This window comes from Falco naumanni, chromosome 15 (assembly GCF_017639655.2).
Source record: "Falco naumanni isolate bFalNau1 chromosome 15, bFalNau1.pat, whole genome shotgun sequence".
Lineage (NCBI taxonomy): Eukaryota > Metazoa > Chordata > Aves > Falconiformes > Falconidae > Falco > Falco naumanni.
Genome location: NC_054068.1, coordinates 4,550,159 through 4,576,243, shown reverse-complemented (window position 1 = coordinate 4,576,243; position 26,085 = coordinate 4,550,159). Strand labels below are relative to the sequence as shown.

The 26,085-nt window shown below is 38.6% G+C and overlaps 2 long non-coding RNA genes across 3 annotated transcripts in view; both read right to left on the bottom strand.

Moving 5' to 3' along the window:
- LOC121097739 overlaps window positions 1-14,356 on the bottom strand; it is a 45,395-nt gene extending 31,039 nt beyond the window's left edge. The window contains exons 1-7 of the long non-coding RNA XR_005831067.1: window positions 14,113-14,356; window positions 13,171-13,321; window positions 10,282-10,524; window positions 5,326-5,586; window positions 4,622-4,707; window positions 2,521-2,600; window positions 1,027-1,209 (exon numbers count right to left, since the gene is read on the bottom strand). This is a non-coding gene — a long non-coding RNA (uncharacterized LOC121097739). The remainder of the gene's footprint in view (window positions 1-1,026; window positions 1,210-2,520; window positions 2,601-4,621; window positions 4,708-5,325; window positions 5,587-10,281; window positions 10,525-13,170; window positions 13,322-14,112) is intronic.
- A 31-nt stretch (window positions 14,357-14,387) lies between these two features.
- Window positions 14,388-26,085, bottom strand: part of LOC121097740 — a 150,756-nt gene continuing 139,058 nt past the window's right edge. For both annotated transcript variants that reach the window (XR_005831069.1, XR_005831068.1), the window contains 3 exons: window positions 19,607-19,725; window positions 18,019-18,592; window positions 14,388-14,541 (listed from right to left, as the gene is read on the bottom strand). This is a non-coding gene — a long non-coding RNA (uncharacterized LOC121097740). The remainder of the gene's footprint in view (window positions 14,542-18,018; window positions 18,593-19,606; window positions 19,726-26,085) is intronic.

Sequence of the window (26,085 nt, the reverse complement as noted above, 5' to 3'; positions counted from 1 at the left end):
ATCTATGTTTGTCCAAATGAAATGGATACACCTATACACTCTCAGTGGAAAGTTACTAGCTGCACAATTGCTATGTGTGTGTATATATGTAGATATATAGAGATATACACATACACATATAAATATATGTATAATATATATGCAGATGGAGGGAGACTAATACAACACGGGAACTTGGAATAAGCAGTTTCATTCCATGAATTATGGATGAAATACATGAGTTAAGGGACAGCACGGGTTACCTATGCCAAAGCAGCTTGATTTAAAGGGAAAAAAAAAAAAAGTCAAAAAAACCACACTCTAAAACCCAGGCTTATCCCAGCTCCTGTGTTGTATGTATGCTACCTTTAGCTGTCCCCTCTTAACACAATTATATCATTTGAAGATATGCATAATCGTTTACTGACTCATTTTTAGTTGCCTAGGTATCAGCAGGTCACCAATAGTGGAAAGAGAAGGGTTTATAGCCAGAATTCTGCAATACTGTGCTTTCAGTGGGACAGCTATGTGGGAGAGTTTTATCCATCCTTTGAACATTACACCTCTGCATCGGCAAATGGAAGTACTCAACGACCTGGGGTTAAAATGAACGTAGTCTAAAGACAGGCTGTGTGTCACAATATGTGTACGCATGCACACACACCCTGCCTGGGACTGCAGAATAAGAGCATGTCTGGTGAACTGTGATGGTGAATTCAGAACAAACTGTTGCTACTGCCATTTCAGACAGTACCCTCCTGTAAAATCATATTTGCCCCATAACAAACTCTGTCTCTTGAAGTTACCACCAAGATTATTTTTTATGGTTTTCTTTCTTTTGTTAAAGTTCAAGCAAGGCGGAATTTTATTTTTTTTTTAAGCACACTTAATTCAGCTACTTTTCCAGTTAATTGTTTCTTTGGGCCCTAGTTGCTGAATTGCTTGCTGTTTCTGAGGTGTAAATAAACATTTCAATTTATGACGTGGTTGCAAAAAACTTGTAATTTATTTGTGAAATGCTCAAATAAAGGATGTATGGGCTTTTACCTTTTGTCTGGGTGTAGACCTTCCTGATGCAATACAGCAGGAATGGAGGACAGCAAAATGACCTTGAGATTGCCAAAGGGCTGGAATAGCCTGCGCTTAATACCAGAAACTTCCACGTTGCTCTACGTAAAAGAGAAATTGCAGCCTTCATCATCACCGTGCCATGGCAAATAGAATGAGAATCTGGAAGTTAAGAGGTAAATCAGGTTTGACCATAGAAGAAAGCAGTAGTAGATTATTCAGTATCCATTTAGCAAACAGCAATGATTTGCATTATAGAGCCCCACACTTTCAGTACAAAGAGTTGCACTGAGCCAAAGCTGGGTCAGATGTCCCTCGGCTGGAGGGGGTGTGTGTGCAGGAGCTTTAATGGATCCTTGCTGCGCTTCCTTTCTGCTTCACCTGGCCACCTGCCCCACCTACCTCCAGCAGTTCAGCTTACGCAGAACAGCCAGCCACCAAAAGTGAACACTGCAAACAACGCAGAAACAGGCTGAGCAAGCGTCAATCAGCAAGGACCAGTGTGGGATGCTACGATGCTACTGGACTGCATTCCTGCCACGGCTGGCAGGGCCGATTACGAGATGGCTTATAACAGCAAGTGCTGCCATAGTCTGTAGTCATACCTGCTGTGCTCTCTCCCTGTGCTTAACTCTTCCTTTAAGACATGTATACAGGTGTGGCCTGATCTACTTGTTGCCCTGGTTCAGAAAACCTTACTCCAAAATTTAGAGCCCTTATTACCTTCAAGTCCAGGCTGCCCCAAAAAGCTTGCACTGCTTCAATGTCCTTCTGTACCGGGAACTGCAGGCTTCATTGACAAGGCTTATCGCTTTAGCATGCTGCATTCCCAGTAGCAGGACTTAGGGTCTGTAAGATATTATTTTCTTTTTTTTCACTGAGCTCTCATAATCTGTGATTATGAAGGGAAAGGAAGCGGAGTGTTCTTTCCTGTGCTGTCAGCTGCTCCCAGACACTGCAGAAGGGCCCAGCAGGTGAAATAAATACATGATAATTCTGGCCCAGAATCCAGGGCACAAAAAAGAATAGAAGGCTAGGCAGAATGAAAATCCTGCAGGAAATTTGCACCATAGCAGTATGACATTATTGCCTCTTTACCAGGGAATTCTTTTTCCAGCACAAAGCTAGATAGAACCTGTTGGCTTTCTGAAATTCCTGCAAGTTGTTTTTTAGATCTTATAGGAAGTTATCTAAAGTGACAGAGACTGAGAGAGAAAGAACATCCCTGAAAATATCCTTTTACGACATCTGAGGATAGAGGAAGCTGGGGGAGGGAGGGCAGCATTTGAAGGAAACACTTGAGTACAAGCCACAGCAGCTTGCTTTCACCGAGACCCGCCTCCAGCTTTTGACTATTGCCAATGCTCTGTCAGACTTTGAATCTAAATGGGGCTTTTTAATGCGGTCAGTAATAAGTAGAGGATAAAAGAGCATATGTGAAACTTGTGGTGTAATTGAGCAAAAGGTCATTACCTGAAAGCCACAGCAAAAAAGCGTTTCCTCCTTTGGTCTCAGTTGATACCGTTGTCCTAAACTAATGCTGTGCTTCGTACCTTAAAAGAGATGTTTGAAACACTACAAAGTTAAATCATAAGCAAAGAAATGTTAACAGAGTTAGAAAATGCTGAATGGTTTTTAGATAGTTAGAAGTTTTCTGTTGCCCTTTCAACCTCCTCCTGTCTCATCTAATACCACATGATCTGGATTGCAGTCTACTGTTACTCGGTAACTTTGCACAGTTCAATCCAGTTACGTTTTTTTCTCCAGTAGCAGTAAATGAGAACAGTCCCTTCTGGCTTCAGTACAACCTTCTCAACTGCAGAAAAAAAGCAAGGGTCATTGCTCCTGCTGTAAAACTATTGGGATGCTCTTCCTCAACTGCCACGCCTCTGGCTGGACTCTGCTCATCCACCTCCCAGTGCTTGATGACCTTCGCTGCTCCTGCGGTTACAGCAGCAAGTCACTCTAGTCCAGTACACTTCAACAGTATATGACAGTATATTTTACTACTTATGACTTACTGTTTCCACATGCAATTGCGGGATCCTCATCATCATTGCTGTGGCTGGATATACTTTTTATGACTAACTGTCCAAACCAAGAAAAGCAAAAACGTTTACGCTACTTCTTCACTGCAAAGCATGCTGAAAATTTAGAGTGTAAAATATAGCTGGACACTTACAAGTAATGAATTGCTTGCAGTGTTCTGCAAGCCAGTAACAATAATGAAGTAATTGATTTGGAAAGGGGGACATTCATAAACAGCTTTTTGTCGTGCACTTAAAGAAAAACAAAAAAACAAAATTAAACTCTTATAGCGTTGCCTTTTAAAAGTGACCACACGTATTTTTAATAGAAGGTTGATCAAACATAAGTTGACAGTGCTTATGGACTGCATTAACTCTTCAAGTCACTAATAAGCTCTTGAAATTTTAGCTTTTATAAATGCGTCCATTGTTGTTTACAGCTGTTATCTCTCTTTATGCCAGCAGCCACTTGGGAACAAATTTTATGCTGGGCTAATTTTGCCATTCCAGCTATCCTGATAACTTCACCCTTGCTGTAACTGATCTGCTGGGGACAGTGATAAGATAATGAGTCTAGCCTGCACTTGGAAATGACAGCAAATCAAATGATGCCTCTTTGTACACAAATAAATAAAAAAAAATAATCACATCAGCTGTGTGTCACTCTTTGTGCTATTTGATCAGCTGCAGTAAAGCAACAGTCCTGTAAGATACCTTCCAAGTAGCCATAAACCAGGGATTAAAACCTGCCTTAGGGTTACAGCAGGTATTATCGGCTTGGCTAGTGCCAAGGGACTTATCTTTTAGTGGGATTTGAACACATAGTTTCCCTGACATCACTAGAAAGCCATAAGTCTAAGAGTTGAATTTTTTCACTGCCACCCCAACTGATAAAATAATTATAACTATAAACTATTTCTTTTTTTAAGTCATCATGAGCTCATATACTTTCCTCCCCCCCGCCCAGTTTCTCCAAGGTAAGTTAATTGTCATCATCTTTGATTTTGAGCGAGACCGAAAAACCTCTAGAGAACAGGTGCCCCAATTAACAGATGCTCTGCCTTTCATACAGTGGATTGGCAAAAAGAAACAGAACAAGATCAGGGATATTTAATTCATATGGTGATCATAGAGAAGGTGACAGAGTCCACAGATAAAGCAAAGTAGAAACGATATATTGTAGTAATTAGAATAACCCACCTTACAAGACAATAAGTCTAAAGGAAAGATGTAGACTTTGGTGCAATAAAATTCACCTGTGTAAGCTGTGACTATTAGCTACATCACGTAAGAACAAGACCAGTGCTGGAAAGCCCGGTCATGGTGCCTGGGAAGTTTTGCCACTGTTACTAATGGCAAAAACTGCATTAATCAGAAAATGGCTTGCTCTTGGACCCTGCACAGAGAAGTCAAAACAATAATGACTCTAGAGAGAAATCCTTTGAGCTGGGCAAAAACCCCTATATCCTCAGCCCTGCCAAGGGCTCAGTGCAGCTGCTCACCGCCACACTGGCAGAGCCGACTGCAGGGTTTTGACCTACGCATACCCGTCAAGCTGTGTTCTCTTGTGTCTTTAGTCCCATCAGAACACAAAGCGCCCTCTTCTCACTCTGTTTCAGTGATAAGGACAGAACTGCAATATAAAGATAAAAATACAGAAACAGTCAGAGGGCACAGCTGAAAACCATGCTGGCAGCAGAGCCGTTACCCTCCTGGCAAGCACAGCCACCCCAGCATGATGACCAGGGAGGCAGGGTGCAGAGGCACGCCATGCCAGTAGCTCAGGGCAGGCACTGGCCTAAGCTGTGGACCCTTCCCGGAGCAGGGACTGCCACCTCAGCCCCCCAGACACAGGGCTGGGGACGTGGGGCAGCCCTGCGGTCATGCAGCAGCTAAGCAGTTGTCACTCTGCCCCAGACTCCTGCCAGACATTGCACTTTCTATCAGCCCTGATGTGCACATCAGGCCCCACGTACTGCTGAGCTGCCAGTCAGCATTTGTCCAAGATGAGCAGACTCCCCACCTCAGCAAACAAAACAAGAGTGTTACCTGGAAGGGCTTTTTTTTTTTTTTTTTTTGTTGTTCAATTGGGTTTTTTACCCCCCACCCTTCCTCACTCAATTAAGACCGTTATCATGTGGTTTCTGTGCCATTGACATCCAGTCATCATTCTTGCATTGATGCTCTAGCTTGGAACCTTATTAAAGAGCCATCAGGGCTTACTCTTTTATCGGTTCTGTAATAAACCTACCTTTTAATTGTAGTTGTCTGTCATCATTTGCACAACTTGTGGGCTGCAGTACTTTCTCACACTCTTTAATTTCTGTTCCTTGGCACTGTGTACTTTGTTCCTTAGCAAATGAGCACTGAATACCTGAAGCTAATGAACATGTGCTGTACACAACTCTGCCTTCTGGGGTTGAGTGGATGCCATCCAAGGCTTGCTTTCTTCAATTTTATACAAAAGTCCTCTTGCTACTGCAGCTCTTCTTCATCTCTTGTCCTGCTTAGGCTAACAAGAGAGGGAGGCAGTATGTGCATTTAAATGTCATTATTTAGTGAAGGTATAACTTATAACAAGGATGGATATGTAGATGTAATAGATTTATTGTTCAAAGTATTAAAATATATGTATGTATATAAATATAAGCAGCTAAGGTTATGAGTTTCATTATCCCACTAACACCAAATAAAAGGCTATTTTTTTAATTGGTTATTAAACAGTGAATACTCATTAAAAGCTCAATTCATTGGGAAAAAATAGTACAATGCAATTAAACTGTACTACAGACTAATTAATATGGGAATTGGGGCAATTCAAACACCTTTAAAGAGAGGGAAGTGGGGACAGTAGGCAGCACAGACTTGTACCAATCATCGTCATTAGCCTAGCAGATGGATTTTTTGCTACTTTAGGGGTTTGCTGAAGGTTCTATTTTTTATTTTTAGTTTCAAAGGAGATCTGGGGCAGAAAAAAATGTTTCCTAATGTGAGTCTTCACAAAGTCTGGAGAAACACTGTGTAAAAAACCAAAAACAACCCAACCAAAAAAAACAAAAAAGAGAACGTATTCATTACTTGCCCCCATAACACAGCCAGCTCTCACTTTGTTTCTGTAGAGACCTGCTCTTGGCGTTCTGTGTCTTTCTTTTACACAAATAAATTTGAAATGCCCTAAGACTCATTAATATAAAACTCTCAGCCTGCTTAGCTCCTCAGTCATGTAACAGCTTTTGCCTATGGGAGATCCCTGATAGTTTGTTCTTACTAAAGGCCGCTGTGTCAAGAAGCGTTCTTACCAGCTGTCCAATTTCTTGTGAGTCAAAGACATTTACTCGTTATAAACCAGACTTTCATGGAAAGTATTTTGCTGCCTTTCTCATAATTGAGATGAAAGAAGAATGCCAAATCTCTAAGGAAATATCATTGAAGGAGCCTGCTAGCCTCTTTTTTTGTTTGGTTGGGGTTTTGTTTTTTGTCTTAGCACTCAATCAAAAAGTTAACCTGTAGAAGTAGGAAGTCACATGAGTCAAGACCATGAAAATTTGCCACTCAGTTTTGATAGTACTGGCGGAACACAAACATTTAAGTAGCAGAGGGCCCTGCTGCAAGAGATCTGCTACAAATAGTTGTTTACACCCAAACCCAGGATGGGCTTCAGACTGAAAGCCAAACCAAACTTTGATGATGCTGTTGGTGCTTACGAGCTATTTGCCTAGAAGTCTGGGTCTGGTTTTACATCTCAGTGGGAACACAGGCCAGCCTACTCCGATTCCTGCCCTTTGGAGGTCAGTCTCATTATGTAACAAAACTTTACCAACTACTATTCCAAGCAGAAGTGCAGCATAGGTCTAAGGCATTCCTCACGTCTGATGTTTGACTGACCTAAGACTTTGGAAGTCCAATTGGCTGACTCTCTATTCCTTTACACCTTGTATATATTTAAACAGCTGGTGCATTTACACCAAAGCATAAGACTATAAATCAGATCAGCTTGGATACACTGGTATCTTCTTTCGAGTTTGTAGAACTGTAAATTACTTTGCAGGATGGCAAACAGTGATCTGACCATTAGATCATTGTGTTATATAGCTGCATTATGAAGCAAAACCCATTCACAGATACTCATTCATTTGAGAGAGATGTCAGCGGCCCAACACAATGGGCTTCTTTCAAGCCCTCCCTTGTATTTCATTCTGTTATTTCTCCGTTAATAAATAAATAACATCCCCATTGGTTTATGGCTGTAAGAGATGAAAGGACTCTTTTTTTCATGTCAACATTGTGTAGTGCTGATGGAGTCTGGCAACAGTCGCATCCTGGCTCAGCCTTTCTGTTTTCCTTATTAGCATTTTGCTTGTCCGTCCCTGACAAGGTCTCCTAGACATTTCCGAACTCCATGAATTGTTGCAAATAGTGCAACATCCAAGTGTGAAATAAGCTGCATGGGAACTCCTGGGAACCTGTTAACAGTGTATTAACAATAACCACAAGTTCACAGGAAACAACAGGCACCTGTTCAATGGGGAACATGTTCTTAAATCGACAGTCAATTATCACTGCATATTTTAGCATCATTTTGCACCTTAGCTAATATCTAATATAAGCCTTGAAAACACGTTTACTAATTCAGAAGTAGCCTTCACAAACCAAAACACAAATGAGAATATGAAGAACTGGAGTATTCAAACAACATCATTTTAAAAGGATTCTAGAAAGACCTGTTTGTCTTCTGGTTTACTTGAATGTGAATTGAGATGACAATTTATATAAGCCAAGTTGTTAATCTTAATGATTACCTCTAAGGTATTACAATCATGTAAGAAAGATTTGCTTTAAAAAAAGAAAAAAGAAAAAAAAACAATAAAAAAGAAAAAGAAATTAAGCTGAACAAAGAAAATGGTAAAAAGTACACCAGAAAACTTTTCTTTCAATGGTGGAATACCTTAAACATTTAATAAATATAGTAAAAGGTTTTAGACTGGGAAGCTAAAACTTAATGTCTAAAAGTACTTTAAAAGTGTTACATATTACAAACTATTACCTGCATTATAAATAGATTTGTATTATCAGTAGCCTACTATAAAATTAAAAGACATCTGTATTCATTTAGTGGCCCAGCAATGATGTGCAGCCCTAAAAAGACCCAGCTCTTACTCACGTATACAATACTGGAGCTCTGAAAGAACACAGTTTCTGGTTGGCATTAATGCAGGACAATTCTCTTTCCCACTCTGGAGAAGTTTCACGCACTTACTGGGAGCTGATGCAAGATCCGTTATTTGACTGCTTTATATAGACTCACACCCCTGTGCAGCCCCTGCAATCATCCTGTAAGGCAGCGTGTTCTTCCTGTAAGAAGCCATTTGGAAGGCATTCTTGAACAGAAAGAATTATGCTGAAGTCCAGCAGGCTCTCCAGCCTGCCACCATAAGGCCAGACCAAAGTCTGTCCATGAATGACTCCCGGGAGACCAGCGATGTACTGCCACTGTGGACAAGTCTAGGTAGTGAACTGCTTATTAACATCTGAGTCAATCAATCAGCCAGAAAGTTGTTCATTCATTGCAGTCTGTGGGTCTGTCACTTGTGCAAGTCTTATCTAGCTACAGATTAGTTTTTTCCTCCTGTCCACTCAATAGCTTTGTCACCTCAGCTGGCTTTTTCAGAGCTCACTTATACTGTTTATAATTCCTCCAGCCTGATCCAAACAGTCTCTGAATAATGGTTAATGATTAATTTCCTATTAACCACGGTCTTACTCCTGAATATTTAACTACTTTGACAGTAGGACTGTGTATTTCCATTTCATGATAATACTAGACAAATTTAACTTCTGAATTGAATCTAGAAGCTTCAAGATTGACATGTCTTTCTAGTAACGAACAACCATACTTAATCTTAAATCCTATCCTTCAGGACTGGAACACAAATTTACTTCAAGTAATGAGCATTCCTAAGGATGGGGAGGTGAGAGAGATAATTTGGCACCATATAACAGAGTGAATAATATTGAATACTTGATAGCTGAATTATTGTCTTTTGTATGCTACACAGAATAACCTGCCTAAAAATATTTTCTGCCTATGGAGATTGCTCAAATCACAATTGAGAGCTATACACAGACACACCATATATAAATGTGTATGCACCGTATATATATGGTGGTTTGTTTTTTTTTTCAAATTAGGCTTCTAAGAAACAAGGAGAAAAGTCAGATAATGGATTCAGGTAATTTGCCTCAAACATGCAGATTAAGTTATAAATATATGTTATTCTCTATCATGCCCCCAAATATTATTGGAAATAACATCTGAACTAACATTCAGGATGTTTTCTCCTATTCTAGCAAAACGCTATACCATTGTATTAACAATGCGAGAAATACTGAAACTGCACTTCAATAAGGAAGGAATCCATCAGTTTGGAATAGTTTTTAGCAGGGAGCTGTTATGGCTAACAAACATTAGAATCATCCAGGAGAGCTCTCCTCAGCTGATGTTAAGCATTAGGCACAGAAGTTGCACATAAAGGCAATACCTGTTCATATGTGACAGAGAAGTCTTTTCTCCTGTGCTTCTGAGAGGGAGATTTTTTTAGTAATATTCTGCTTCATCTCTGTCAATTTACACTCAGCCACATGTAACAGTGAATGTTTGCAGATACCACATTTTGTATAACATGATAAGAAATTCTGGCTAACACATATAATAAACCAGGCATAGTTTTAAGGACTTGATTTTCATCTTGTAAGAGATGTAAGGGACTGTGTTTGTTCATCTTTTGTTCAGTAATGACTATCAGTGTGTAATTTGGAACCTACAGGCTAAAAATATGTAGCTTGATCTCTAGAGTTATGTTCGTTAGAGACTTTTATTCTCTTGGACACAGGAAATGTCTAGAAACACATATACCAGCAGGCTGCACATTTCTCCTGTACATTCTGATTTTAATTCCCCTAATCTTCTTGGACTTCCCCTTCTCCCCCCACACATGATGCTCTGATAATTCTTGTTTTCTTGTTAGCATTTTGTATCCATAAAGTTCTCTCCTAAATCTGCATTCAGGCAAGTCACACCAACACCAGCCCCAGATTTATAAGGGGAAAAATGTGTTCGCTTTACTGATAATTACCATTAGTTGCTATTGTTTCCCGTGTTAAATAACTTGTATTATCATCCTGCCTTGCTGCATGCTTGATCTCTTACCTCTATTACTCATCCTCTGTTAACTTCTATCTCCACCTCATTTCTGGGTTATGTCTTTGATGGACCAAGTGATTATTTTTCAGCCAATGATCCGATTTACGCATAAAATAAAATATCCCCAAAATCATTCACGATTGCCTTCATTTCAAATAGCTTAATCTGTCAGTTCTGGATGGTATTTTCTAATGGAGCATCTCATTTTCTCCTTTCTTCTCACTTCTTTGCAGTCACACCAGTTATAATCTAACAATGAATGAGATAGATTGATTAAATTGTTGAGTTATGCATGAAACGGTCCCAACTGGAAAAACATTGAATGGTGGTTAAGTATTATACTGTTATATATAGTACCTGAAAAATGAGCATGACTAACACAGCAGTCAGAGCCCTTTGAAAATTCCTTTCTGGGCAGAATTGGACAGGTTTATTGACATATATTTTGTCATGCCAGCCCTAATTAAGCCTCTCTAATTACTTCTCTTACAAAGGTTTCAGGTTGAACATATAAATTTTTGAGGACGTTATCTGCTGTAGGTGTATAAATGTCCTATAGAGCAGTATGGAGGAGAGATCTGTAGGGAAAGTTAATACTTTTTATTAGACCGTATGACATAATTGGGAAAACGCACAAGCTTTTGGACACATAGACCATTTGCTAACTATCAGTGAAGAATGGTTTTAGTGTATGTCCGAAAGAATGTCCATTTTTTTTCTTACTAACCTGTGCCAGCTGGACAGATGAAACTATTATAAACCTTTCCTGTCTCATATCCTTCTGTCTTTGAAACCATGGCTACATCTAAAGCACACATAATGAAAAACACCTATCTGAAGAACAGACTTTCTCTTTGGTTGGGACTGTTTGCAGCAAACTGAAAAAAAACTAAAAAAAAAATAAATAGCTTCTACTCACACATTGTCTTGCCCTGGGAAATCTATAATTCTTTTCTGCAGAATGGAACAGCTATGGCAAGCAATGTCTCCCCAAAAATTGCCATAAATTGGTGATGAGGGCACACTGCTAAAATGCTAGATGCTTATATAGTCCCAGGGAAAGGAAGAAATGCAGTGGGGTTTTTTTTCTCACTTTGAAGGATGTTCTCTTGTATCTACTGGGTATCTCTTACACTGTTTGTTCTGTAGGTAGGCTATGAGGACACCTGCAATTCAGCTCTTGCCCAGCCTTGCCAAGAATGAAGGCCTTCCAGGCGTGTCTTTAAAAAAAAAAAAACAAAAACCAAACAACAAGAACTAAACAAACACTCAAAAAATAACCCATCAGTGCCTGAGGAATTTTAACCTAGGAAGAGGTGGTGGCTATAGACTGCAGCAGTTGAGAAGTATCTCTCTTTACTGCAAGTTTGGACCCAGGTATACAATTGCCACAAAACTGTGACATCGCTTTCCATGGATCTGCACAAGATTATAGAGAATTATCCTCTATGAAACTCTACTTCTAAGTGCAATCGGTATTGAGGTTAAGGTATGAATTATCAAGAATAATCTTAATATCTTTTACTTGTATTGCTCACAGTAATGCTGTCACCATTCTTCCCTGTGCATCTCACCAAGTCTAGAGTTTTGATTTGCATTTATTTGATCACTTGAAGGGGTCAAACCATTGTTAAAAGCACACTACTTAATGTAAGAAACACAGGGAAGAGGAACCAGTGTCCAAAATAAATTCCCTTTTTCAAATTCACATGCTAATTTAAATTGGGGGGAAAGGCCATAACCTGTTCAATTGGGAACAAGACTGGGCTGCAGGTAGAATTTAATTACCACATAGCTTTAAAGAGTTATTGTTTGAAAGGCTGGTACCAGACTCACAGTTAGGTTCCTACTTTATACTAAAAAACAAACAAACAATCAAAAAAAAAAAAAAAACCAACAAGAACACAAAAAGCCCCACCAAAACCCACATCCAAAGGACTACAGTAATGTCTGTAAAGTGCATACATTTAGTAGGAAAAAGCTTTTGTTGCTTTTGTTGTACACAGTTGCTGTAATTGAGTCTGTGTCATTACTTGAATGTAGCCATTGTAGTTGTTTTGCTGTGGCCATGGCTTTTCTAATTTACATACCTTTCTTGAAACTTTAATTTGTTGGGGGGAAAATAGAATATTTGCAAAATACACAGTATTCTGATCAAACTGATAACAAAGCCAAAGCTTCCAAAGTGCTAATCATATTCAGCATTTGTGTTCTTTTGCTTTAAGTGTAGAAACATAATGAAATAATTCCATAGCATAAAGCTTGATGAAAGTGGCAATTAAAAAGGAATCGATCTGATACATCTTGTTCTTTGCATTACCATACTCTGTAAAATGTAAATCTCTTATCTCCATTGCCAAAGCTTTCGTTTTCTATCTTGAATAGGCAAATATTGAAAACAATAATCATTTTTCACTAAAGTGAGCCTTTAATATGGAGTAGAAAGAGTGCACTATGGATATTACATTTTCCACAGAAGACTGGCTTTCACATTAGTGTTTGCTATTAGCGTATTTCATGTCACTCCATCACACTGTCTTTCACTCAAATTCTACATTTGTTGGAGCAGATGGAAACTTAGTTTAAATTAATTGAAAGCATGCTGTGCACAGCTTGTGGTACCAAGAACACGCAAAGAAGAAAGGAAGATACATCAATTTTCTTTCTAACATACCTTTAACTGTAAGAAGAGATCTCTTAAGAATCATCAAGATACTATGCTGCCTTTTTTTTTTTTTTTTTTTTTTTGAGAAAGCTATATTGCTTAGATTTTAACAAGAGGAAGAGGAGGATGTGACATGAAATTGGCTGGATACACACCATTTGAAAAATAAATTCTGAAATTCTGCCTGGAATGGATCATAATAAAATGACAGAGGGAAAGCTAGTACTTACTGGGTTTTCTGTAGTCTTATCTGCAGTTCTTAGAAATATTGACAAGTTTGAGGACTACCTCCTCACTTCTTTTAGTTAATACTGCTTCCTGTATCTGGATCCTCAACTTTTCTTCAGCCATCACTGAAAATCCAGCTGTCTTCTCTGTTCTCTGAAACAACAGCCAAATATTGTATTAATGTCTGCATCATTTATTTACCTGAATCTGAGATGGGCAAACTCATCTGCTTCTTTCAAGTGATGAGTATGTGGCTGTTCTTCAGCACCATTACAGTTAAAGCCAGCTTCAAAATGATCACTGTATAAATCACTTAATAAACAGTGTGGTTTAGACCAAGTAGTAAAGGAAAGGTTTATTAGCTTATTAATTTAGTCTTTTTTCTTTTTTTAACAAAATATTCCGAGTATTGTTTCATAGTGGTGCAAAAAGTGAGGGAGGAAGGTGAGCAGGTATTGGGAGGGGAAACGTTTCTGGGATGGATAAAATCTGTTTGGTTTGTATACTATGCTCTGCTGAAAAGGCTGCCAAGGTGAGACTCTCTGGCACAAACAGGAGTCGTTAAGTCTTGTAAAGCAACTGAAAGTGCAGAAAACAATGAGGAAAAGCAGATCACGGAGTACAAGGTGGAAAAACTAGGCAGAAAACAAGAAACCATCAACACAAATCTGTTAGTCTTGATAGGGAGCAGATGCAGAGTCAAGCTTTATAAGTGATGGTAAGAAGAAAGCACCACATCCCAGAAGTCCTTAAGGTAGGAACTTGCTGCAAAGAAGAAATGTACTGAAATTTGTTGAACTAAGACCTCAAAGGTCCTGCATGAAAATGGTGAGTGATCTGTGAATTTAACGTCTTGCTGAGTTTTCTCTGTTTCAAATGTTGCTCTGTTCTGGTTTGCATTCAGTTAAAAACTGGCTTTTCAGTTTTAGAACCCTTTTGCTAACCTTGGTGTCTCTTTCTTACACATCTCGTCTCTTTGGTGTCTCAGCACTGGCCACAGTTTCCTTTTCTTCTCTACAAAGGTTAAAAGAGAAGAGTGGGGAAACCATTTCTTATATTTGCTCTTGAGTCTTGAAGAACACCAAAGTTGAAGTGGAACAAAATTATAACTATATAGTTTGGGTTTAGAAAAGTCAAAAATTTATCTGGAAAAGTCCAAAGAAAACAAATATATCCCACATTTTTTGAGAAATTACTAACTTTATTTTACACTTGCCTTTGGGGGAAAGGTTATTTTAAATTGAGGCATTTCTCCTCTTCCCGTTTTGACTGTAAATATTGAAGCTGTGCTGTTGGAGACATTCTTTTTGCTAGTTACTGAACACATTTGACCATCTCTACTCCTTGCATATCAAACAAAACAACTGTAGCAACTGCGAACGAAAAAGATAGAATAATGTAAACTTTTCCCAATCTTACCTGTTTGGCTTCATCTTCCTTTTTTCCATAAAGACACTGCTCTTTGCTCTTTCTGAGACTTTTATTTAAGTTCTTCCCTTATTATTTTTATCTACATTGTTTTGTCCTTTAAACCATGGTACCTGCAGAATTTTTACTTTTTTTCTGGATTGTAAGATTCTTTACGACCACCTGAGCCAGCATTTCTTCCTCTGCTTTTAAAAGGCCTTATTCCAACCTGTATCACAAGTCTTTCTTTGTTCTATTTAATTCGTAACATAAATATGCTTCTTCCTGAATGCCAAACTCCTTGATTCATAAGCAAGTTTCATAAGCATAATGGAAGAGGAAATCTGGCTCAGAGATCATAACTTCTCTCGAGCACATGACAGGTGTCTTAGTTCATAATAACAAAGCTCTTTGGAAATTCAGAGGATTGTACAAGTAATCATTGTTTCATTAATAATTTACAATACCAACAGGACAGAAATGAAAATTGGAGAATGACAATCTCAAAGCAGCTGTATGCCTGTCAAAAATGTAAATTTTTTCTCCTGCTTCCTCTGTTCGGGCACTGCTTAACCCCATGCTGAGTTGCCTTTCTAGAACATAACCCCTACAACATTCATGAATAATTAGATAGTCATAAAGAAACAAGGAACGAGTGAAAATTAACTTCCCACCTCCCAGTGTCACTTGAAGATTAATTCCCCTAAAACTAATTAGCTGACATACCACAAGTACAGAACCTCAAATGTAAGGGGGGGGGGGGGGGAGAAAGAAAGAAAAAAAAAAAAAAAAAAAAAAAAGGAAAAAACCCCAAACCTTAAAACAGAATTTTCCATCTCTGCATCTATACACAAGCAAGCTTAGTGCTTCTGGAAAAAAGTGAATAGATTATTATTAGCTGATGCAGATTTTTATAGATTATTAAGTGTATTTTGTCTACAGAGTAAACAAAACCATGATGCAGTTGGGATGAAATCCTTCAGCCCTTTCACTGACATCTGCCAAAAAAACCAAACATAATTATCTGAAACTTCTTTCTGAAGTTAAAAATATATAACTAGTTTTAAGATTACAGGGGTTTAGATAGCTGTGGGCACGTGGAGCCATTTCACAGAGTTTGCCACTTAATGCCAGCCAGAGCTTAGCAGCAGCCAAATCATTAACTAGTGTGAGTTATTAAGAAGAGTAGGTGAAGTCAGTAGCTGTATCACAATGCCAATGACTTAATTAAGCACCTTAGTTTGGAGGTAATTCTTTCCCCATCAGGGAGAGGAAAAATAGGTAATAGGGAAGTTCCCTGCATAGAAGGATTTATTTCTAAGGCTGTGAACGAGTGCTGGGCACAAATGCCAGATTTACTGAAAGTTGAAAGGAAAAGAGGATGAGTAGAATCCAAAACACTAATTAGGAGAAGAAGAATTTTATGGCTAGCTGAGTTTTTATTAGTTATTGGAGGGTAAACCAAGACTAACAATCTAAGACAGACTCTAGTTGAGTAACAGCGAATGAGTCCGACATTTCTCAAATCTCACCCAGGACACACTGAGCTTAGCTGAAGTTAAGAAACTGTTTCCCAGTACAGGAGGCCACTTCAAGGAAGCAGGGAGAACAGAAAAGAGGCCCTTTTCCAGCACAGGGATATGCAAAATATGTCCACATTTCATTTTTTTCCAGTGAACTCTTCCATATCAACCTCATAAAATTACAGAAAACACTCTAAAGTAGGCCAATCAACTGCATGAAAATATTTTGGTGATGTCGAGTATTAACTGGGGATATATTAAAAAAAAAAACCAAAACACAAAAAAACCCACCAACAAACAAAAAACCAACAGAGGAAGGCTGAAGTATGTTTTTCATACTAAGGCTTCAAATATAAATTCATCTTGTCAGATCTTTTAATAAGAGGACCCCTGTAATATTACTCCTATATTGACTGAACTAACGTCAACCATCCACAACAAAGGAAATTCAGTCCTTCCCTGAACAGTTTGAGAAAGACAGGGAATTCCCTATGCACAGTGTTTGTCTTATGGTGAAAAAATTGTATTTTACTTCCAATTTCTCTGTGTTTAACTACCAGTTAGTTCCTGATACCTCTTTTCTTAGCAAAAGCACCTTTTTGCATCTGCTGCGCTTTTCGCCCACTAAATTATTTCCAGTCATCTTTACATGCTACTTATCACCTTTATTTGTCTCTACTCCTCACAAATCATTTTAGGGCCTTTTGGCTGCTGGCTCTAAATTTGCCACAAACCTAAAGAAACAAAGGCACCAGAACTAAACCAGGATCTTCGGTATAAATCTCAGCAGTGCTAAATTCCAGAGAGAATCCAGCTCCATCTAAGGCAGAATTCCCCACTTTCTATTTTACAACAAAAATATGCAGCTAAGCAAAGATGACTTTATTGTGGTCAAGTGCAGCCAAGCCTCCAAATTCCACAAAATTGAGAGTATGTGATGACAATGAAAGAGACGGTGGGGAAGAGAAAACCTATGAGAGAACAAGCTTGGTATTAGCAGTTTAGATGTTTGCCATTTATTTTATTTTTCTCTGGAGCTATTAGGAGAACATATAATGTGTTTAGCTGCCTTTTGGTGAAATATCAACAGCTGGAAACACAGGGAGTGAACCGCTATTTTGCAGCCAGTTGGCACTCGACAGTTCACCAGTGGTCCATGGAGAGAAATTTTGGAACCTCTATTGCGTACAATTGCTGTTATATATTAGCTCTGCAGTCACGTGAGGTCTTTTCAGCAAAGAGGCTATCTGATGCAATCCAACATCACAACTATAGTAAGGTGAATGAGGAAAATTTATAAATGCTGCTGCCTTATTCAAAGAGATCAGAGGTTTCAAGTCCTGTAAAATTTTGCAGTTGCCAGGGTAACAGGTTTGCATTTCTAATTGCTCCAGAGAGCCCGGGAGATTGTACGATATGCAATCATCTTCTACTGCCTCCCTAAACCACCTAGTTCTGGATACACGCAACTGGTTTCACCTCTGAAATCAGTGGGACTTCCTGCCAAACATGGGAAGAATTTTCATGTCAAATGTCCCAGAGTAAAGTTAAGAACAAATGTTCAATTAAATTGTTTATTAAGTCCTTCTCTTTTGATATCAGCCCTGCAGAAGTGATTTGCCTTTCTGTTTATTAAAAAAATGCCAAAGTTTTAGCATGCATGCCCTGTGTGTGGGGGGGTCAAACATTATGAGCTTTGTCTGCATATTATGTTAATTGAATCTATCTCATCTTTATGAAATATATCACACACATCCCTGAATAGGGGTAGTTAGCTATTTTACATTTGCCTTTTTAAATAAGGAAAAAAAAAAAAAGAGAGAGAGAACAATATAAAGGAGGAAAGAATGCTGTGTAACTACACTAATGAAAAAAAGGTGAGATTACTAGAATGGTAAGATATAATGAAAATATATTTACCTACTTCTTTGAAAGCCGTTACCTTCCTGTTTTTCCTAAAGAAAATTACAGCAACTTCCTATCAATGAGGTTGTTACATCTGAATAAGCTTGACAAAATCATAAGCAGAGATAAGCTTCTCCCTTTTCACAGATGAAATTATTTCCCCACCCCCACTCCCCCCCAAAAAAGAAATTCAAAGAATCTAAAACATTTCAAAATAACTGAACTTTGGAAAGGGAACGAGTTGCCTTGCAGGCTCAATGCCACCCAGATCAGCCTGCACCTAAGCATGAGAGATCTAGCTGAACAGTCGGTCCAAAGCTGTCACTCGCCAGGACACCAAAGCCTCAGGGGACCACATCACCGTTCATGGCAGAATGGCATAATGAAAAAATAAAGACACTTACCATAAAAACAGGAATGTTACAGGCTACTCCTACATACCACTGAATTTCTGCAAACATAACGCATTCCTGAGGACTTCAATAAATATTCTCTACAGACATTTTCTCCCTTTGAATCTCTTATATTTATCTTCCTGTAAACATGTAGCTGAGTGTTACAAATATCATCATAAACAAAGGGTCATAGTCTGAAAAAGATTGACCTCTTGCCCATTTTTTGTTTTGTTTCTATCAGCTTTAAAAAGTACAAATAATAAAAAGGGAATGGCTATCAGAGCAATGGGCACTCCAGCTTGCTGCTACAAACGAAATTTCATCTGACAAGTAAAGGGTGCAAAACATGCAATCCTATGAATCACCTTTAGCCATTTGGGGAGGAAAAATAGTAACAGATGATTGAGTATCCAGTCAAAATAGCTTGAAAATGGAGTGCCAGCTGCCTATAAGAGCTCAGTCATAAACGACCTGCAAATCAAAACTTACCAGCAAAGAATAGTAGCTAACAGTTTAAGTATTTAAAGTATCTAACCAGACTAAAGTCTGTCTGTGGATCTGCCACTTGTAACTAATTTATGTACTCAACATTATTATAGTCTCATTATTAAACAGTTCCTTTTTTCTTTTTTTTTAAAAAAAAAAAAAAAACAAAACCCAAAAAAACCACCAACCTCAAACAATTAGTGCACAGAGGGAGAGGAAGTAAAATAGTTTAATACATTATTCGTTAAAAATTATTCTAACAGCTTTATAGTCAGCCTAGTAGTATCTTTGCTTCAGGCAGAGATAACCTTCACCAATTCTGATGTTGTCAATACAGTCCTGTACGGTACATGCAAATGGAAATGGTGCGGTGCTACACAAGGTACCACATAAAAATACAACATAAGGAAACAAGGCTAGAGCACTTATCTTTCAGGAACAGAGACTAATCTTTGGGGGAATTAGCTCAGGCCATTGCTGTCAGGGTGCTCTGCTGCTGAGTTACATCAGTGCAAATAATTCATTTTTAAATGGCTGGAGACCTACACTGTAATTCTGCACTAAAGTCTATCCTACAATTTATTAAGGAAGTTTCAGTGTGTTGGAGCTATATATCTAGGTGAGATCTAATCTTCATTAACTCTCAGGAGATACAGCTGCAGGAAAGTATCAATGCTAAACCCTCAAAGCACTAGGTAGACTCATCACACATGTTCACTTACCTCGCCCAGGGTCCTGATCCTGCCACATATGTTGGTGTCTGACTTCAGACAATTGAGGAGACATCTCAGATGTTCAGTGGACATCATCAGGCCTTTCAGGGACAAGCTGTACCCCACTCCTATCAGGATACAGCTCATAGTTACAAATGAACATTAAAAAAAATATATATATACATATAACATGTCTTTACTGAGGTCCTCAGAAAAAAACCATAAACCCTAACTACTTCTAGGTGGGATTGTGCAAGTTTATTAAACAGAGATGGTACCTGTCTGCAGTAGCAGGAGACATTAAAGTACTGGGGAAGGCCCTTCCAGCTGTTATATTCCAAACCTTGCTATGGGCAAAAAGGAAAACCACTTCATACAAGGAGGCAAGAGTGCAAGAATTTATTTATATTCCAAATAAAATCAAATGAAAGATAATACTAACTCAGTTAAAATCACCTGCACAGCAATACAAGTTGTCTGATTAAAGGAGAAAGTTAAGAATGCAGTTAAAACTGTAATATATAGGGTATGCTACCTAATACCCGTCCCTGTTATTTGAGATTTCTCCACCCATGAAACCACCCATGGTTTCCCGGTGCTGCTAGCCTTGCATGCCACGGGGAAGAACGTAGGGTCGAAGTGTGCTGTTAGCACCCCACGCTCCTGCCAAGGTATCAGGGTCAATGGTGCCACTTCGGTGTTAGCTTACGGTATTTTTGATTTTGTTGCCTGTCAACAATTTTCTCTCCTGATGATCAGCAGTATCATGTTATGCTACATTTTTTTTTGCTCACTGGAAGCTCTTTGCTAGGCTTTTGCCACGTACATATCACTCAACATTACCAGACATGCTGTAGGTAGGCATCAGATCACAAAACTCAATGAAACAAGTCCAAATAACTGCAAGGATGAAGGTTAGTAAACAAGACCCATCACTAAGCAGTAACCATGTAACCTTTTATTGTTGCTACTAGGCTTTAGATTCCCAGCTGCTCTGCAGCTAAAGCAAGCAAGAGTCAAGAAATTTCCTTGAGCCAAAATGAAGCAATGTGGCATATGAGCTATCGCTACCAATAGTACCACCGTATATAATAGGTAGGCTACAAGGACACACAGCACGGTGCTGCCAGTGTCTTTGCCTCATTTTGTCTGCCTAGATCTTGGACTACAACGCCTCGCACCACCCTCCCTGGCAGTCCTATACATGGATTTGGCCTCAGCAACAGGTCTGTAAAAGACTGAAAATCAGGAGTACCCGTCACTACAGTCTCTGACTGAAAGCAAACTGCAGATTGCAAACAGCCTAACTCATCTAATTTTACATACAGCCTCTTATTCTAGGCATACTAATGAGAAAACAGTATTTCCAATTTTAATAATGCCATTTCGACATTCTTACCTGACTCAGATAAGGGAAGCCTGAGGATAACTTTATCACAGAGTAGCAGATGGCAGTTAATGATGGGGATCAGACTCTGGGTTCAGGGTCAATAAAATGTGGTATTTTCTAGCAGTGATTAATGAAGAAAAATGCATCTAATTTGGAGATGCTGCAAACAAGAATGGCTAAAATTCTAGCCTGACAGAGCGTAAGCACCTCTGCAAGCACTCTGGTGTCAACCCCCAAAATTCTGTGAGGCCTTGAAAAAGGACCAACCGTTGTGCCTGGAGGGACCAAGAACACTATTTACTTATTTTTGCATTCAAGCCCAGCTTAATTTTAAACAACTAAAAAGCAAGATTTAAATCTAAGCTAATTAGCTAGCTTTGCAGTTAGTGTGAATCACAATCTAATTTATTTTAGGATAGGACAAACTGCCCTTTAGAGTGGCCAGTTTCTTACTGTTGACTATATTAGACGAGCTGCCTAGCTTATTGATAGCTATAGCAAAAATATTTCCAGCAGAAATACATCCTACTGCTGCAAAATATTAGATCATTGCTCTCTGCATCCATTACCACGTACTGCAACATGAGAAGTCTCTTGAGTGTTCTCTATATACTTTGTGGAGGGACTTCAATGCACCATCTAACCTCTTGTATTGATGCTGGCAACCAAACACTATACCCTTATTGATATTAATTAGAATATTACCTACCTAGCTGGGAACTGCAAGTGAACCAGACCCCAAGCCTGTAAAGAACAGCTGCCCTGCCACTCTGCCAGTGGGAAGATAGAAGGGCAGGAAAACCTACATGTTATCACAGCCAAACTAGACAGAATCACATACCAGGTAGCAAAATACTCATAGCTAAGTTACAATTCAAGGGATGAAACAAACCAACATCAACACTGTAAAACTAGATCAAAAAAGAAAAAAAATGAAATAATTATAGCTCTTAAATTCCTCGAATACCTTGAGAAGCCTCATGTGCCAGTTACCTCACCTAATCTCATCTGTCCAATAACATAGTCACCATCGTACCTCCTCGCTGTTCCGTTTTCCTTTTAAAAAACAACAACAAAATTTACTGCCTCTTGCTAAAGAGTAGCCCAATGTATTGTGTTTTAGCAAGATGATCAGACAGATAATGTTTTTCAAAAGACTAATTTTTATAGTAGTGCTTTGGGGTGAAGAAAAGCTCCTTTGGTGTCTCCTAAAAGTAGTAAAGGGTTACCTTATGCTTCTGCAGGGCTGCAGCCCAGAGTTTATCACAGCTCACTGAATAACCTTGCTGGGCCCTGCACTAACAGCAGTTTAGATAATCCACACCAACAACTCACACATGGAAAACTATCCCTGTCCATGTTTCATTACATCACTGTATGCAATTTTGATGGGGAAACATCCTCTTTCCATTATTAAGCATTTATGCATGTTTATAGACGTTTCTTTTTTAAAAAGATAACAGTTATGGTCTGCATTTACTTTCCAGAAAACTTCAAGACAAAATTTGCTGCTCCATTCTCTCTGGCTTTGAAACTCGAGAACAACAAAAAACCCATCTGCTTCAAAGCCTTGTTTGGTGTCTCACTACCAGTGCCTGCAGCTGCTGACGGTACGTAGCTGACATGCTCCAGTTTCTTCTGAACTTGCAATTATTTTGCTATCAGAGGGTTCCAAGGCTGGAGAAATTATGTCTTCATTTTATTCATTGTTGTAAGACAGAGACTACTTTTGCTCCTCTTAACGTAATATGATGCAACTGTTAAGTATATTTTAAAACCTAGCAATGTTTCTTTGAATCCTGTTGCAGAAGCAGGAATTTCTGTATGTTTATTCCAGTTTCTTTACGGGATACTTGTTATGCATGACTGATTAATAGGCCCCAAGCTATACTCAACCTGCTACCCACAGTAAATTGTTCTTTCTGTTGTCTGTGTCATTTTCTTTAAAATATCAAGCTGTTTTATAATTAAAGACTCCCTTGAAGGTCTTGTTTCAATAAACAATCATTTCTTTCACTGGGTGAAGTTCTTGTGCTAATAAACAATTTAACAGCATATATTATTTTTCTTGTCTCCAGAACTAACCTTTCATGGAAGGCCCACTAAGGCAGAACTTGAAATGTGATGCTGACTACATGTACAGATTCAAAACTTCAGCATGCATTGTGTAGCTCATTTCTAGGTCTGGTTTTAATCTGCATATTAAGCAAGTTATAGAAGATTAATTGCTCACAGTGGTGTTCAGATGCTTTCATATGTCACCCAGAAGATGGCTGAAAATTTCCTTATCTCCAGCAGCTTTATCCTTAATTACCTTTCTCTCTGATAATTCCAAATTCAGGATTCCAATCACAGTGAAAATCTCCTGTATTAATTAGAGACTGTAACTTTGTGTGCTGGTTTTGCTGGGAGAAAGTGAACTTTTTTCATAGTAGCTATTACAGGGTTACAATTTGGATTTGTGTTGGAAACAGTGCTGGTAATAAGGGAATGCTTTCATTATTGCTGAGCCTTTTTCTGCTCTTAACCGCTCCCCACCAGCAAGGAGGCGGGGGGGGGGGGGGCGTCACATCCAGGACAGCTGACCCCAACTGACCCAAGGGCCATCCCAATGCCATGTGGCATCATGCTCAGCATATAAAGCTGGGAGAAGGAGGAAGGGGGGGACGGAACACTTGGAATCACATCATTTGTCTTCCTAAGGAACTGTTACGCATGATGGAGCCCGGCTTTCCTGGAGATGGCTGAACACCCGCCTGCTGACGGGAAGCAGTGAATGAATTCCTTGTTTGGCTTTCCTTGCATATACGGCTTTTGCTGTGCCTATCAAATAGTCTTTGTCTCAACCCACAAGTTTTCTCATTTCCACTCTTTGATTCCCTCCCCTCTCCTACCCGGGGGCAGTGAGCGAGCAGCTGTATGAGGCCCAGCTGCTGGCTGGGGTTAAACCACAACACTTTGTTATACAATATGTTTTCTATGGTAAATGGCTTTTCCTTGAATACAGAATGTTTTGAGAAGATGGCAACATCTTTAAGAGTTTTACAATGCTGCCAGAAACTTTTTCAAGATTTTTAACATTGCTGAATATAGTATACTGGCACTGGGGCTTATGTGTGAGTATATGTGTATTTCTGTCAATCATTGATAACATTGATTATAACTACCTATTTTTTCCAGAACAATGAAATTAAGGTGGGTTTTCTTCATTTTTAAAGCAATTTAATAGAAGTGTTTGCTTAAGGTGATAAAAAAAATTTGTGCAAAAAATAGGAAATTAGATCAATTTCAGACCCTAAAAAAAAACGTTTCATAAACACTGTTGTAATCTGTTTTAATGAGCTATATTTGGCTGCAAGTTTACATTTCTAAATATTTGATTATAACAGTTATTTCATTTGGGTGTCTTTAAATACCATCATTCGTGCTCTTTTTTTTTTTTTTTTTTTTTTTTTTCCCCCTCCAGATGCTACTTTCAGTACAATTTTTAGATAGATTCTTTAGCTGATTTAGGATGTCATAGCTCTTCTGGAACATTGGAAGTATAGTAAGTTATGTTAGATATGAATTTGCCCCAAAGACATCAGGTTTTTTTCCACATTTAAGAGTTTTCTCTAAGAATAATATATTAGGTATTACAATCCTTACACCAGCGTTTATTCAAATTACTTTGGATATTACTTGACTTCACCTATACATGCCACACTTCCTATTTTCTACTAATAACCACAGTCTTTGTTGATGTAATTATCTGTTATAAAGTTCTACACTTGCTACATTTTCACTTTCCTCTATGACATTAAGTAATCTACAAATCTGTGCTCTACTTCAATATAAACACATGTGGTGAATGGTTAAGTTCCATGTGTATGCTTTCCAGATACATCAAAGAGATAACATAAAACTACATTTGTATTACTCAGCATTAAAAAATATCCTTCAGAGAACGCACATGAATTCTCCAACACCTGAAAAATTATTTTGTTCATTTCATCCTCCTCTGCCTTCAGAACTCTGATTTTTTACAGTGACATGTTGGCTTTTCATTTGTGCAGCATCCTTCAGTTTGGTATAGTTAGATAGATGGTGGGGTTTTTTTGATCTGTTGATTCCACTGCAGAGTTGCCTTTTAGCAGTCCCTGTGGAGCATCCTCATTCCTCATATCAAGATTGACTACTTTAGAGAATCCTGCCACCCCTGGTTCTAGTTCCTAATAAAGTAAAAATGTTCTTACAAACAGCCTGAAGGCTTTCTGCAATGTCTTTGAGATGAGAATTAAGAGGGTGATGAGAATTAACTTGACGGAAGCCCCATGATAATGTTGCCTAGTGACACAGGTGCTGTGCAGAGTGTAGCCATGTAAAAGGGCAGACTGTGTCTTGACACTGGCAAATTCACCCCCTGCTCCAGATTTTGGTTACTTTATTTTATTCTCCCTTCATTCCAAACTCATTACAGAGATATGCCGATAAATTTGCACCTTATTTCCTTAAAAGCCTATCCTCTCAGTTCTCTGGCCTTTTTTATTATTGCTTCTTTTTGTTGATAATACAGCAGCTTTTTCAAAAATTCCCTAGTCTATAAGCAGCGCCTGAAAGCATATGCAATACTGTAATATACTCATCTCTGATCATCTGGTATATATTTTAGCAGCTGTTAAGCACATCCAATAGGATAATGGGGCTTTATTTTTTCCCCCTCCCAGGAGTTACATAATGACCTTCCTCCTCTCCATACCTTCTGTATAACGTGCAATTTTCATATTCTTTTTTGTGAACCAGAATCACATTAGAATTTTCATCCATTTTCTGTCTCCACTGATGAGACAGTATAGCACTTCTCCCCAAGGGCACAAGTTTCTCCAGCTACATGAAAATTCTTTGGAACTACCCCATTATTCAATAACCAGACCTCATTCCTTCAAGTATTTTTGTCTTTGCAGCCATAATCACATATTTCATATCAGTGCCCATAGCATAACATTCTGTCATCAACCCTTTATCTTCTCCTTTTTGATTTGCTGGTTGGTTTCCTGCCTTTTTTTCTACCAGAGGGACCTAGCAGAATTAGAGACATACAAAGAAAGGCACCTCGTAC